Source organism: Gorilla gorilla, chromosome 14 (assembly GCF_029281585.2).
Source record: "Gorilla gorilla gorilla isolate KB3781 chromosome 14, NHGRI_mGorGor1-v2.1_pri, whole genome shotgun sequence".
Lineage (NCBI taxonomy): Eukaryota > Metazoa > Chordata > Mammalia > Primates > Hominidae > Gorilla > Gorilla gorilla.
The window spans coordinates 65,966,307-65,978,988 of record NC_073238.2 but is presented as its reverse complement, the minus strand read 5'-3'; the positions used below and the strand labels follow the sequence as shown (position 1 = coordinate 65,978,988).

Sequence of the window (12,682 nt, the reverse complement as noted above, 5' to 3'; positions counted from 1 at the left end):
AAGTCATTGCTCCATCTTTCACATCCTAATGACCCCATCTATGAAGCTGACCCTGTCCTCTCCTGCTCCAGAGACCTGCCATACCAATTATAACTTTCTCACAGCCTCAGTTTTTCCTTGCTCTTTTTCTACCTAAAAACATATTCGAGTTTTTCCTTTATCTTTTTTTGTGCAAAAAGAGAAGTTATATATTCTCTGACTTCATTCACTACAACTCCTAGTGATCTAATTTACCTTATTTCTTCTGTATCTATATTCCACTAAAAAGACGTATAGGCCAGGAGTGGTGGCTCACGCCTGTAATCCCAGCACTTTGGGAGGCCGAGGCGGGCGGATCACAAGGTCAGGAGATCGAGACCATCCTGGCTAACACCGTGAAACCCCGTCTCTACTAAAAAAAATACAAAAAAATTGGCCAGGCGTGATGGCAGGCACCTGTAGTCCCAGCTACGTGCGAGGCTAAGGCAGGAGAATGGCGTGAACCCGGGAGGTGGAGCTTGCAGTGAGCGGAGACGCGCCACTGCACTCCAGCCTGGGAGGCAGAGTGAGACTCCGTCTCAAAAAAAAAAAAAAAAAAAAAAAAAGACTTATAGAAGTCAACAATGGCTTTCTTAATCTAACATCTTAGTCTTTGCTTCATTTGATGTTTTGGTAATTTTTTTAAAAAACTACTTGCTTTTCTAAGAGCAAAAGATAAATTTTTTTTTCTCTTTGCTTTGAGAAGTCAGGTCCCTGGTTCTATACCCTCTTCTCTAATAATTTATAAAGTTCCTCTTTCTTGTCCTTTTCTCTTGGGTAAATGCTCCTCATAGTATTTGGAACTCTTTTTTTTTTTTTTTTTTGGCATTTATCAAATCCCACTCCATGTTTTAGTTATTTCAATAGTACAGGCTCAAAAGGGAAACACCTGGACTTTGGTAATCTCTATCAGAAAGATTTTCCTGGTTAAAATGTAGTAACATATACATGCAAGCTTTAAGTGACTGGTTCAGATCTCTAATAATTCTCTATGAAGGCTTATGTAATTTGCAAAGCTATTAAAAAATTCTAGCTGAAACGCTTTTTCTCAAAAACTTTTATAAACTGTTTTCTCATGGAGAATACTGCAAATATAAACTAACTTAACTTTCCAGGTGAACAATCTGGCCATATGTATAAAGAGCTCTAAAAGTGCATTAATAAATTCCCATTCTTGACATTTATCCTAAGGAACTAACTGGAGATGCCTTAAGTCATCCCTGACTCCTTTTTCTCAAACCCCACACTAAGCCAATAAAAACCCATTTCTCACCACCTTTACTGTTATCCCCACTGTCTAAAAGCCAACATCATTGCCCACCTGGATTACAGCAATAACCTCCTGACTTTCCCTGTTTCTACCCTCTATAGTTTACTTTCACAGAATAGCCAAAATGATCAGATAGCCCTCTGTGCAAAACCCTCCAATGCTTTCCTATCTCTGGGCATAGAGGCCAAATTCCACTTAGCATCAGAAGTTCCTCTTGGATTTCTTCACCTCCTACAGCTTTCCTATGAACTCTGCTTCAGCTGTTCTGGCCTGCTTGCTGCTGTTCCTTAAATATGCCAGATCCACTCCAAACTCAGGGTCTTTACATGCTTCTCTTTGCCTGGAATGTTTTCCTCCAATATCCATCTGGTTTGCTGCCTCACCACCTTCAGGTATTTCATCAAATGCCATTTTATCATTCTTTCCTGACCATCCTATTTAAAACTATAATCCCAAGGCCCCTACATCATCACTTCTTATTCCCCATCCCTGATTTAGTTTTCTCCAGAGCACTCATCACTATTTGATGTAATTTATGGTTTACATCCTTATTGTCTCTCTTTCCTCCTCCCCATGAGGGCAGGGACTTTGGACTGTTTGTTCACTAATGTGTCGCCAACATTCATAGCAGTAACTAGTGTTCAAAAAATAGTAGTTGAATTATTACAAATATCTATGTATAGGGCTGTTCAATGCAACATTATTTATAAAAGTAAAACATTTAGAAATTAACAAAAATGTCTTGTCATAAGAGGAAAATAAATCACAATACATCTATGGGATAAATTATGCATTTATGAAAAAGTCATATTTTTACAAATTATTTAATGATATGAAAAATGCTCACCTTATGTTAAGTGGAAAAACACGAAAAAAAGAATATATAATAAGACCCCAATTTTATTTAAAACATAAAGGAGGGAATACATACAAAAATGTTATTAGTGGCTATCTCTGGGTAGTGAGATTAGAAGTGATATTTGTTTTTCTCTCTTATATTTGTATTTTTCAAATTCTTGACAATAAGCTCTACTTTTAAATTCAAAAAAGACAGAAAATTGTAAAGCTTTGAGGGAAAAAATGCTTCCTCATTCAGCTTCTTTTTAATCCCCTCTAATCAGAATGGATTTCTCACTCCAATTAGAGATATAATTTGCACATATCTTTTGGCACTGATCATATTCTGCTAGTATTTTGTATCTTTATTTCCTCTATTAGGCCATATACTTTCTGAAGGCAAAAACCATGTCTTAATTAAAATTTTAGAGCCTACAAAACCTGTCTCTACATTCGATAATTAGCTGAAAGAAAATGTTTTAATCACCAGGAATAATGTATAAATGTGTAGTATTAGTTGCTTAGGGAAGCCATCGAGTTATGTAATTTTCCTAAAATGATCTGATGTCCCTCATGACCATTTTGAAAATACTTAGGTTTAAAGCTATATTGTTAATAGAATGATGACTACAGCATAAGCATTTTTAGGGTTTGCCCCATCTTCCCGTTGCCTTTATTTACATATATTTTATTAGTTGTTGGTATATTAAAACTTTTGATTCTGTAGTAAATTTGGAAATGATAGTAGATTTCAGGACATATTGTTAGTTAGGTTAAGCTGGCATAACAAATAGACCATGGCACAAATGGTTCCAAAACATAATGGCTCAAATACGACAGAAGTTTATTTCTTGCTTTAAGGGTGGATGTTCCTGGTTGGCTGACAGTTTTTCTCCATACATTTAGGGTCCCAGTGCCTTCTAATTTATGGCTTCCCAGGTTATACAGCATTGTTCACTGTACGCTATTTGTATTTACAAATCTCTGCTTCCAGCATGTTAGGTTATAAGCGTAGTGAGGGCATAGAATTGCCAGACTCAGCAAATAAAAACATAGGAAGCCCAGTTAAATTTGGATTTCAGGTTATCAACACATTTAGTGTACATTTTAGTATAAGTATATTCCAAATATCACATGGTATATTTAGTATAAGTATCACATAAACATATTTATACTAAAAATTATGTGTTTTTTATCTGAAATTCCAATTCAATTGAGTCCTGTGTTTTCTCTGGCAACCCTTTGAGGGTAGGGATTACATCCATCTCAGTTACGACTGAATCCCCAGAATCTAAAACAGTACCTGTCTACTATAAGATCAAGAAGTATCTCAATAATATTTAATGAACAATTGATTTTCTGTCAGTGAGAACCCTTATTGGCAAAGAATACTGATTAATACTAATTAATACTAATACTGCTATTAGTAAGGATTTGTATTAAGCATTAGTGAGGAATACATATTATTAATACTTGTTATTAATAAGAATACTTATTAAGTATCAGCAAAGAATATTTACCAACAGATAATACTTTAATATCAGCATAGCAAACTGCAAATGTTTACCTAAACTTCACGTCTTAGTCAGTTTGGGCTGCAATTACAAAATACCATAAAACTGGCCAGGCGTGGTGGCTCACGCCAGTAATCCTAGCACTTTGGGAGGCCAAGGCGGGTGGATCACTTGAGGTCAGGAGTTCGAAACCAGCCTCGCCAACATGGTGAAACCCCGTCTTTACTAAAAAGACGAGAAAATTAGCTGGGCGTCATGGCAGGCACCTGTAATCCCAGCTACTTGGGAGGCTGAGGCAGGAGAATTGCTTGAACCTGGGAGGTGGAGGTTGCAGTGAGCCGAGATCGCGCCACTGCATTCTGGCCCAGATGACAGAGCGAAACTCTGTCAAAAACAAAAGAAAAAAACAAACCATAAACCAGATTGTTTACAAAAAACAGAAATTTCTCATACTTCTGGAGACTAGGAAGTCCAAGATCAAGGTGCCGGCAGATTTGCTGTCTGGTGAGGACCTGGTTTGTAGATGGTGCCTTCTTGCTCTGTCATCACATGATGTGACTGAGCTCCCCCAGGCCTCTTTTATAAAGGCACTAATCTCATTCATGAGGTCTCTGCTTAATCACCTCCCAAAGGTCCTGCCTCTTAATATCATCACCTTGGGGGTCAGGATTTGAACATATGAATTTTGATAGGATACAAACATTCAGACTACAGCACTCCAGTAAAATAAATAGATAAAATTGGGTTTTCCTGAGGTATCTGCACAGCTCTGTCCACTCTCTACTGAAACATCGACACCCTCAGTGACGCCTTTCCGTTCTCCATGTCTTAAACTCCCAACCTCCCTCTGCAGCACTTCATTTCCTTTCCCTGCTTTATTCTTCCTCTTTAACACTTAATGTGAATATACCACATATTGCACTTGTCTACCTCTCCCACTAGAATGTAAACTTCATAAGGACAGGCATTATTTCCCGTTTTATTCATTCCTACATTCCCAGCTCCTACACACAGTAGACATTCAATAAATATTTGTTAAGCAAATGACTGAATAAACACCATTTGTCCTTTAGAAATGAGTTATACATCTTATTAGAATTTAGTTATCAGTAGCTTGATGATATTCACCTTATATGACACAAGATGGCTTTCATCACACAATATCATGATTCTGCCTGCATCAACTCAGTTCACCAAGTCCTGTCCATTCTATCATCACAATGTCTTTGATAATCCTCTTCTCACCTTCCCTGTTGCCACTTCCACAGTGCTTTTATGTGTTCTGTGGATTAATGCAGAAATTGTCAACTGGGCACTGTGGCTCACGCGGTGGCTCCCAGCACTTTGGAAGGCTGAGGGTGGGTCACTTGAGTCAAGGAGTTTGAGACCAGCCTGGGCAACATGGCAAAACCCTATCTCTACTAAAAACACAAAAATTAGCTGAGTGTGGTGGTGCATGCCTGTAATCCCAGCTACTTGGAAGGCTGAGACACAAGGATTGCTTGAACCTGGGAGGCAGAGGTTGTAGTGACCAGATTGTGCCACTGCACTCCAGCCTAGGCTACAGAATGAGATTCCATCTAAAAAAAAAAAAAAAAAAGAAATTGTCTAACTCGTCTCCTTGCCCACTGTCCTCTCATTCTAATCTATTCTCCAAATCACTACTGAATTTATCTTTCTAAAATAAGAATCTGATTATTGGGTGTCTTAGTCTGTTTTGCATTGCTATAAAAGAATACCCAAGGCCGGGTAATTTATAAAGAAAAGAGGTTTAAGCTGGGTGCTGTGGCTCACGCCTGTAATCCCACCACTTTGGAAGGCTGAGGCGGGCAGATCACCTGAGGTAATGAGTTTGAGACCAGCCCGGCCAACATAGTGAAACCCCGTCTGTACTAAAAATACAAAATTAGCTGGGCATGGTGGCAGGTGCCTGTAATCCCAGCTACTTGGGAGGCTGAGGCAGGAGAATCACTTGAACCTGGGAGGTGGAGGTTGCAGTGAGCCAAGATAGCACCATTGCACTTCAGCCTGGGCAACAGGGCAAGACTCTGTCTCAAAAAAAAAGAAAGAAAAGAGGTTTATTTGGCGCATGGTTCTGCAGGCTGTACAAGATGCATGCCTGGCGTGAGACTCTGATTTTTTTTTTTTTTTTTTTTTGCTATTAATCTTGCCACATTATTTTCAATTACATACAAAGATCTAACATGTCACCCTGGGACCATTTCACCCACTGCTCTGTTTGGCAGTCTTTTGTCTCTCTCTTCAGCAATGGTGAGGCAGATACCCTTTCCTCAGGGAAGAGAAATCCATAGTTTGTTGCCCTTGCCAATAACAAAAATGTTGGAAAGTTGAGTGGCAAAGCTGTTGCCATTGGCATCTTCCATGTGAACAATGTCAAAAGATCCAGGGTGCCTCTCTCTGTTGGTGATCACACCAATTCTTCCCAGGTTAGCACCTCCAGTCACCATACACAGGTGACCAGTGTCGAATTTGATGAAATCAGTAATCTTGCCAGTCTCCAAATCAATCTGAAAGGTATCATTCACCTTGATAAGGGGATCAGGGTAGCAGACGGTGCGACCATCATGAGTCACCAGATGAGGGATTCCTTTTGTGCCCAGAAAGATTTTTCTCACTTTGCGCAACTTGTACTTGGCCTCCTCAGGTGTAATATGATGTACAGCAAAGAGACTCTTGGTGTCATAGATCAGACAGAAATTCTCTTCTGTCTTGTCAATGCTGATGACCTCCATGAATCCAGCAGGGTAGGTTATATCAGTTTAGACCTTGCCATCAATTTTAATAAACCGCTGCATGCAAATCTTCTTTACTTCATCTCCTTTCACGGCATACTTAAGTCTGTTCCTTAGGAAAATGATGAGGGGAAGACACTCTCAACTTGTGGGGACTGGTGGATGGACAAGGAGCAAACATACTGGTCAATTGATCCAGCATCCAGTGCTTTGGAGCTGCTACTCGCTTCAGATGCTTCCTGGGACCACAAGCCATGGCTGCGTTAGGCAAGGAAAGAGCGAGCCTCTGCTTTTGGAAGCTTCCAACGATGGTGGAAGGGGAAAGAGAGTGGTATGTCACATGACGAGAGAGGAAGCAAGAGGGAAATGGGAGAAAGGTCCCAGGCTCTTTTTAAGAACAGACCTTGCAGAAACAAAGAGTGAGAATTCACTCAATCCTCAGACAATGGCACCAAGCCATTCATGAGGGACTTGTCCCCATAATCCAATCACCTCCCACCAGACCCCACCATCAATATTGGGGATCAGATTTCAACATGAGATTTGATATAGCCAAATTATATCATCACGGTCACTCCCTGACCCCAAAACTTTGTCTATCACCCAAATAATAAGATTCAAAAATTTTTTAGTTGAGCACATGAAACCCTTCTTGACACGGTCCTACCACTCTCCCACACATGTAGTTGCAGCCCTAAACTGCCCTTTCTTACCCACTCATGCATCCTCATGACTTCTGTCTGCCCAAATATCACTTCCTTTGTGAGAGTTAGGTGCTCTATCCTCAATGCTTACAGAGCTCTTTGTACATTCTCCTAATAACACATATTTTAATAGCTGCCAGCAATAAATGATATTTTGCCAAATCTAAGATGTACATCTTTCCAATATTTCTAAAACTGGAATGGCATCTTACAATCATGGTGTCTTACAATGCTGTCACCAGAAGGTAGTTGTGATGTAGTTGTCTTAGCCTGAACATGTGCAAACTTCCTGGTTATTCCTGGTGGCATGATTAGACAACTGCAAACCCTTGACATTTCAGTCAACTAATCATTTAAAGAAAGGATTTAAATCCTGGTTGTGATCTGAAAACCCTTCATTGATACCTCTGAGTTGGAATAAAAAAGCACCAGCATTGAAACTCATAAAATGGACCCCAACAGCTTGCAAAAAAAACCCCAAAGATAATAGTGGAATACTATTTTAAAAAATGTTGCATCACTAATGCTCTTAGCAGAATTCAATACAATGTGGAAAAATTCTATGTGTCATAGTTTAAGTAGCAGCATTTCCCTCCAGCCCCCTCCATGGTCCAAAAATAATGGTGTTTGTTACAACTCATGGTCTTAAAATTGATAAAATATGGTATGTTACCTCAAATTGTCAAACGAACCCTATAAGTCATCTTATTTTATGCCTGGGGTCTGCTGACATCATAATATTGTATTCTTATTATCTGTTTATCTGTCTTGTCTTTCCACTAGATTATAAATTCTCTGAGGACCTAACACAGTGGCTGTCACATATTAGGTGTGGAATTAATATTAGTTGAAAGAATGACTGCAATGTTCATGTTCTTCTGCTGTTCCACTTTGATTCTAATTGTCAATCTGGATGTACCCATTTTCAGGGCTGATCTTGAATTGTCTGAGACTTCAACTATTACTGTGAAACACCATTCATTGGAAAGATCTAATTTCTTCTTAATAGTCATCTCTACCAGCATTTTCTTTTGAGGGCTGATGTAACATTAGTATGACCAAAATTAAATTTCCTTAGATATGTATTAACTGATTACATTGGCTGGACAGTTTTGCATCTAATTTTTTTATGCTTATAACTTTTATGTTATTTGATGTTCTCAACCTCTCCATATCATTGACTAATGTGATCTCAAAGAGAGTAGTATAGCAGAACGCTGAGGAAATGGTAAGACAGCCAAAAGAAACTTTGTTAGGTTACATATGAGGAACACTGAGTGTATCTGATTATCCTGCTCAGATGGCACATCTAGATATCATAAACCAAGTCATTGGCACATAATCATTTTTAAACTGTGTTACCCTGCTTAATTGGTTTAAAATAATTTAAAAGGGCTCTGGTTGGCTCTTACAAATGAATCTAATTCATCAGTTTTAATTCTGTTAGAATAGCTCCATTTCAACAATTTAGGTTATTATTTAAGCCAGGGTCACCATTCTTTCAAAGGTTTTCATATAATTTATTTATGCCCTTTTAAATTGGAGCAAGAGCATTAAGAAAACATTCCTTTAAAAGCAGCAGCAAAGATGAAGTTTTCTCCAATATACCTATTCTGACCATTGCCCTCCCAGAAAAATCTTCCCTAATTCTTTAGACTGTAACATTACAAGGCTCAGCACAGACTACTCTAACTAGTTTTCTCTCTAGCACTGCAAGAGCTCACTCTTTCTTCAGGTGAGTCTGGTGAAATACTTGTCTTGCATTTGGGGGCCATATTTTAGAAAAATAAGGCTGAATATAACCAGAATCTTTCTAGAATCACAGATAGAAGTTGAGTGAAGAAGAGATTCATGTTTTTCATCTTTTACTCACTCCAGGACCTAAGCTCACTAAGGGAAGAGCGGGAATCTCCAGCAGTATTTGGTTTTCTCTTTTTCTTTTTTGCCAAACATAGTTGAATTCATAAATATGCATATGATACAAATCCATTGTTAAATATATTGGTGATCACCCAGGGTTGTTTTTTTTTTCCCTCTAGTGTGCAGATTTATTTTAGGAGTTCTACTTAAAAATGCAGTTAACTCTAAGGTTTTGTGAATTTTTTAAGTTATTACTGAGTACTACTAGATGCCAGGTACATACATTATTCTTATACATTAAGCATGTGGTTCCTAATCAGAATTATGTATAAGATTCACCTGAAGAACTTTAAAAAAAAAATGAAATGACCAAGGCCTATCTCAAATCTACTGAATTCCTGTCCTCTGGGGATGGGCACTTGGCACATTACTTTTTTAAGCCTTATGGGAGATGCTGATGTGCATTTCTTGGCTAATAACCACTGCTTTAGGCTATCATCCACCAATAGCTAAACTGTCAACCAGAGTCAATAATAATAAACTTGGCTTATTTCACAACTTTGTCTAGGGACTGCTTGTCAATGCTTCCCAGTTTCTGACTGCCACCTATGTATGTCCTCATTTCTTTCCTGTTCTGCCTCAGCGCCTCACCTTCCACTATGTCTGGACTTCTGAACTGGACATGTAATCTCTGATCTCAGAAGTCATCATCATAAGCATAGGTTCTGATTATGGCTGGCTGACTGGACTTGGCTTTCCTTACCTTTGCATCTAACCCTATCTCTACTACATACTTTCACTTATGACCCTAGTATGACAACCTGCTAACACCATCGAGTCAGGGAAGAAAGAGCCATGATGGTGATGATGGCAGCGGCCCGTCTGAAGTGGCTGCTGCCCTGACGCTGGCTACAATCGGGGAGGCACGGCTACAGCCGCGGTGCTCCATGGAGCCAGCAAGAGCTGGGAACAGGCAGAAGCCCTGCCCCCTTCCAAGTTGGAAGAGTGGGAGTCCTGCCCTCCTGGGTGCAGCTGCAGCCACCCAGTCATGGTTGTGGACCCATTCACCTCCGGACAAGTGGAGGGTGAGCAAGGCAAAGAGGTGCTTTGTTGAGCGACAGAACAGCTCAGAGGAGACCTGAGGGCAATGGGTAGCTTCTTTCTGCAGGCAAGTCATCCCAATAAGTGTCCAGCTCTCAGCAGAGAGGAAACCCACAATGGGTAGTTCCTCTCAGCAGGCAAGTCATCCCGTCATCTTCTCAGCTCTCTACAGAGAGGAGACCCACTCTCAGGGGACCAGGAAGCCCCCTGCTCCTGCAGGCTTGGAAGTGCCTGCTCCCACTACCTGGCCTCTCCCCGCTCCCAGCACCCGCTCTGATTTCAGAGCAAAGTTGTGACCAAGCCTGGGTGCTGACACGACCCGGCCAGGTGTGCACGTGCTTGGGGCAGCATTGACACGCAAGCCCCCTGCTGCCTCGGTCCCCTCTGGACTTTGGGTGCTGATGAGCACACGAGGGAGGCAGGCCGAGGGGGGAATAAGGACAGCTCAGTGAAGGCCTGTAGGTATCACTCAGCATGAACAACCTGGGTGCCATGGGCACTGTGGATGGCAGGTTAATGGCAGCAGGAGCCAGACAGGCTCCTGGGCGGAAAGGGGTGGGTCCCCGGTAACGCCAGGGGTCAGGCTGCCAGTTCCATGCAACGGAGTGAGAACTTATGGTGCTTTCTCCAGGCCTGCCCATGGCTGCGCCATGGACCAATCAGCACACACTTCTTCCCCTCAGAAGCCCATAAAAACCCTGGAGTGAACCAGACTTGGGCAGACAATGAGATGACCTGCTAGCAGACAGGAGCTACCCACTGTGGGTCTATGGACACTGTGGGTCTCCTCTCTGTGGAGAGCTGAGCAGATGACAGGACCACCTGCCTGCTGAGAGGAACTACCCATTGTGGGTCTCCTCTCTGCTGAGAGCTGGACACTTATTGGGATCACCTGCCTGCAGAAAGAAGCTACTCATTGCCCTCAGGTCTCCTCTGAGCTGTTCCGTCGCTCAACAAAGCACCTCTTTGCCTTGCTCACCCTCCACTTGTCCACATACCTCATTCTTCCTGGATGTGGGACAATAACTCGGGACCTGCCAAATGGCATGGCTGAAAGAGCTGTAACACAAACAGGGCTGAAATATGCCCCTTGCTTGCCATGTTGTGGGCAACACAAGGAGAGAAGAGAGAAGAAGAGAAAAAGAAAGGAAAGAGAGGGGAAAAGAGAGGAGAGAAGAGCTGTGGTCCTTTAGGGAGCCCAGACCTAGGAGCTCCCTGTGACAACCTCTTTGGGGCTCTGCAGCTCCTGGCATCTCCAAGCTTCCAGGTGCCACTGCATTCCCTGGTGCCAGCTGTGGAAGCTGCTTGCAGTACACCTGGACCAGCCACAGCCTTGCAGGGGGCCAGCCCCTAGAGCTGCCTGTCCTCCTGCAGCTGGCATGCCAGGCTGTATACAGTGGCCGGACCCCACGCTTGCTCGCTCACACACCCCTCGCTGCTCCGCACCTGGCTTGCACTTGGCAGGCGTGGGATCCAGGCCGTAGTATGAGCAGAGTGCAACCTGCTGGGCCTGGTGGGCAGAATGAGCCCGACCAAAACTCGGGCAGAGGTGCCATTTTTCCAGCTGGAAAAGTGACACTCCAAGGATCCTGTGACAATGGCTCCATTGAAAAATGATTTCAAATAACTGTAATAATAGGTAAGGTCATTGTGAATGCATGTTAACCTTCAGTAGTCTAGTTTGCTTTCAAACATTGCTTTGTACTTAGCAACGCAATTGAAAAATAAATCTCCAATTTATAGGGGAAAAAACCCTCCATAGATTGGAATAAAGGCCCTCTACTGTCTAGATCTCACCTGTGTTTCTAGATCTTGTACTATTCTACATGCACCTGTTGCTCCAACCTAGCTGAACTTCACTGTTCCTCAGGAAGCCCTCAGCAATGCTGTCCTAACTTTCTTTCTTCACATTTTCAATGTCGGGAAGATCTTTTCACTAGCAGCTTCCCCTTCCTTTACCCACATCCAAATCCTACCAGTCCTTTAAGACAGTGTTTCTTAAAACTGAATAATGTACAGACTCCTAAAATAAATTCTTATGATCCTAGAGAATGTTTTCAGTAGGCTGGGGTCCACAGACCAGTTTGAAAAGCACAAACATAAAGAACTAAAGAGCAATTGTATAAAATTATGCAAATGATCAAGTTGAAAGACAAATTTCATCTTTATAACTGGTAAAATAACTCGTATTTTGCCATAGAACTCTGATTCTTATCTTCAGATCTATGATCTGTTTAAGAAACACTAAGGCAAAGCTGAAACCTTGGAAAATGTTCCTGCATCACCCCAAGGTAATACATTTTTATTTTTTCTGATTTGGTGTCTAACAACTTTCTGCCTTGGAGTAGCTAGTAATATGTAGCATTTTCCTAGAAAACATAAGCTCTTTGAAGACAGCGATCACATTTTATTTATTTTTTATATGCACCACACCTAATACACAGTACATCCTCAGCAAGTACTGGCTGTAAAGCCTATATTCCATGCTCTTATTTTGTAGTCCAAATCTCTTTAAAAATCACATTTCTTTTATTGTTCATACTCATGGAAGAGCATATTACTCAAATAGCTCTGCTATAAATTAACAGCAAGTTTCAGAAGTTATACCAAGTCACGAGACTCAGA

At 41.3% G+C, this 12,682-nt stretch overlaps 1 protein-coding gene and 1 pseudogene across 4 annotated transcripts in view; both read right to left on the bottom strand.

The window, feature by feature from the left end:
- Nucleotides 1-12,682, bottom strand: part of WDFY2 (WD repeat and FYVE domain containing 2) — a 314,549-nt gene that overhangs the window by 299,748 nt on the left and 2,119 nt on the right. The window lies entirely within an intron of this gene.
- On the bottom strand, nucleotides 5,740-9,967 carry LOC129526246 (small ribosomal subunit protein eS4-like; annotated as a pseudogene).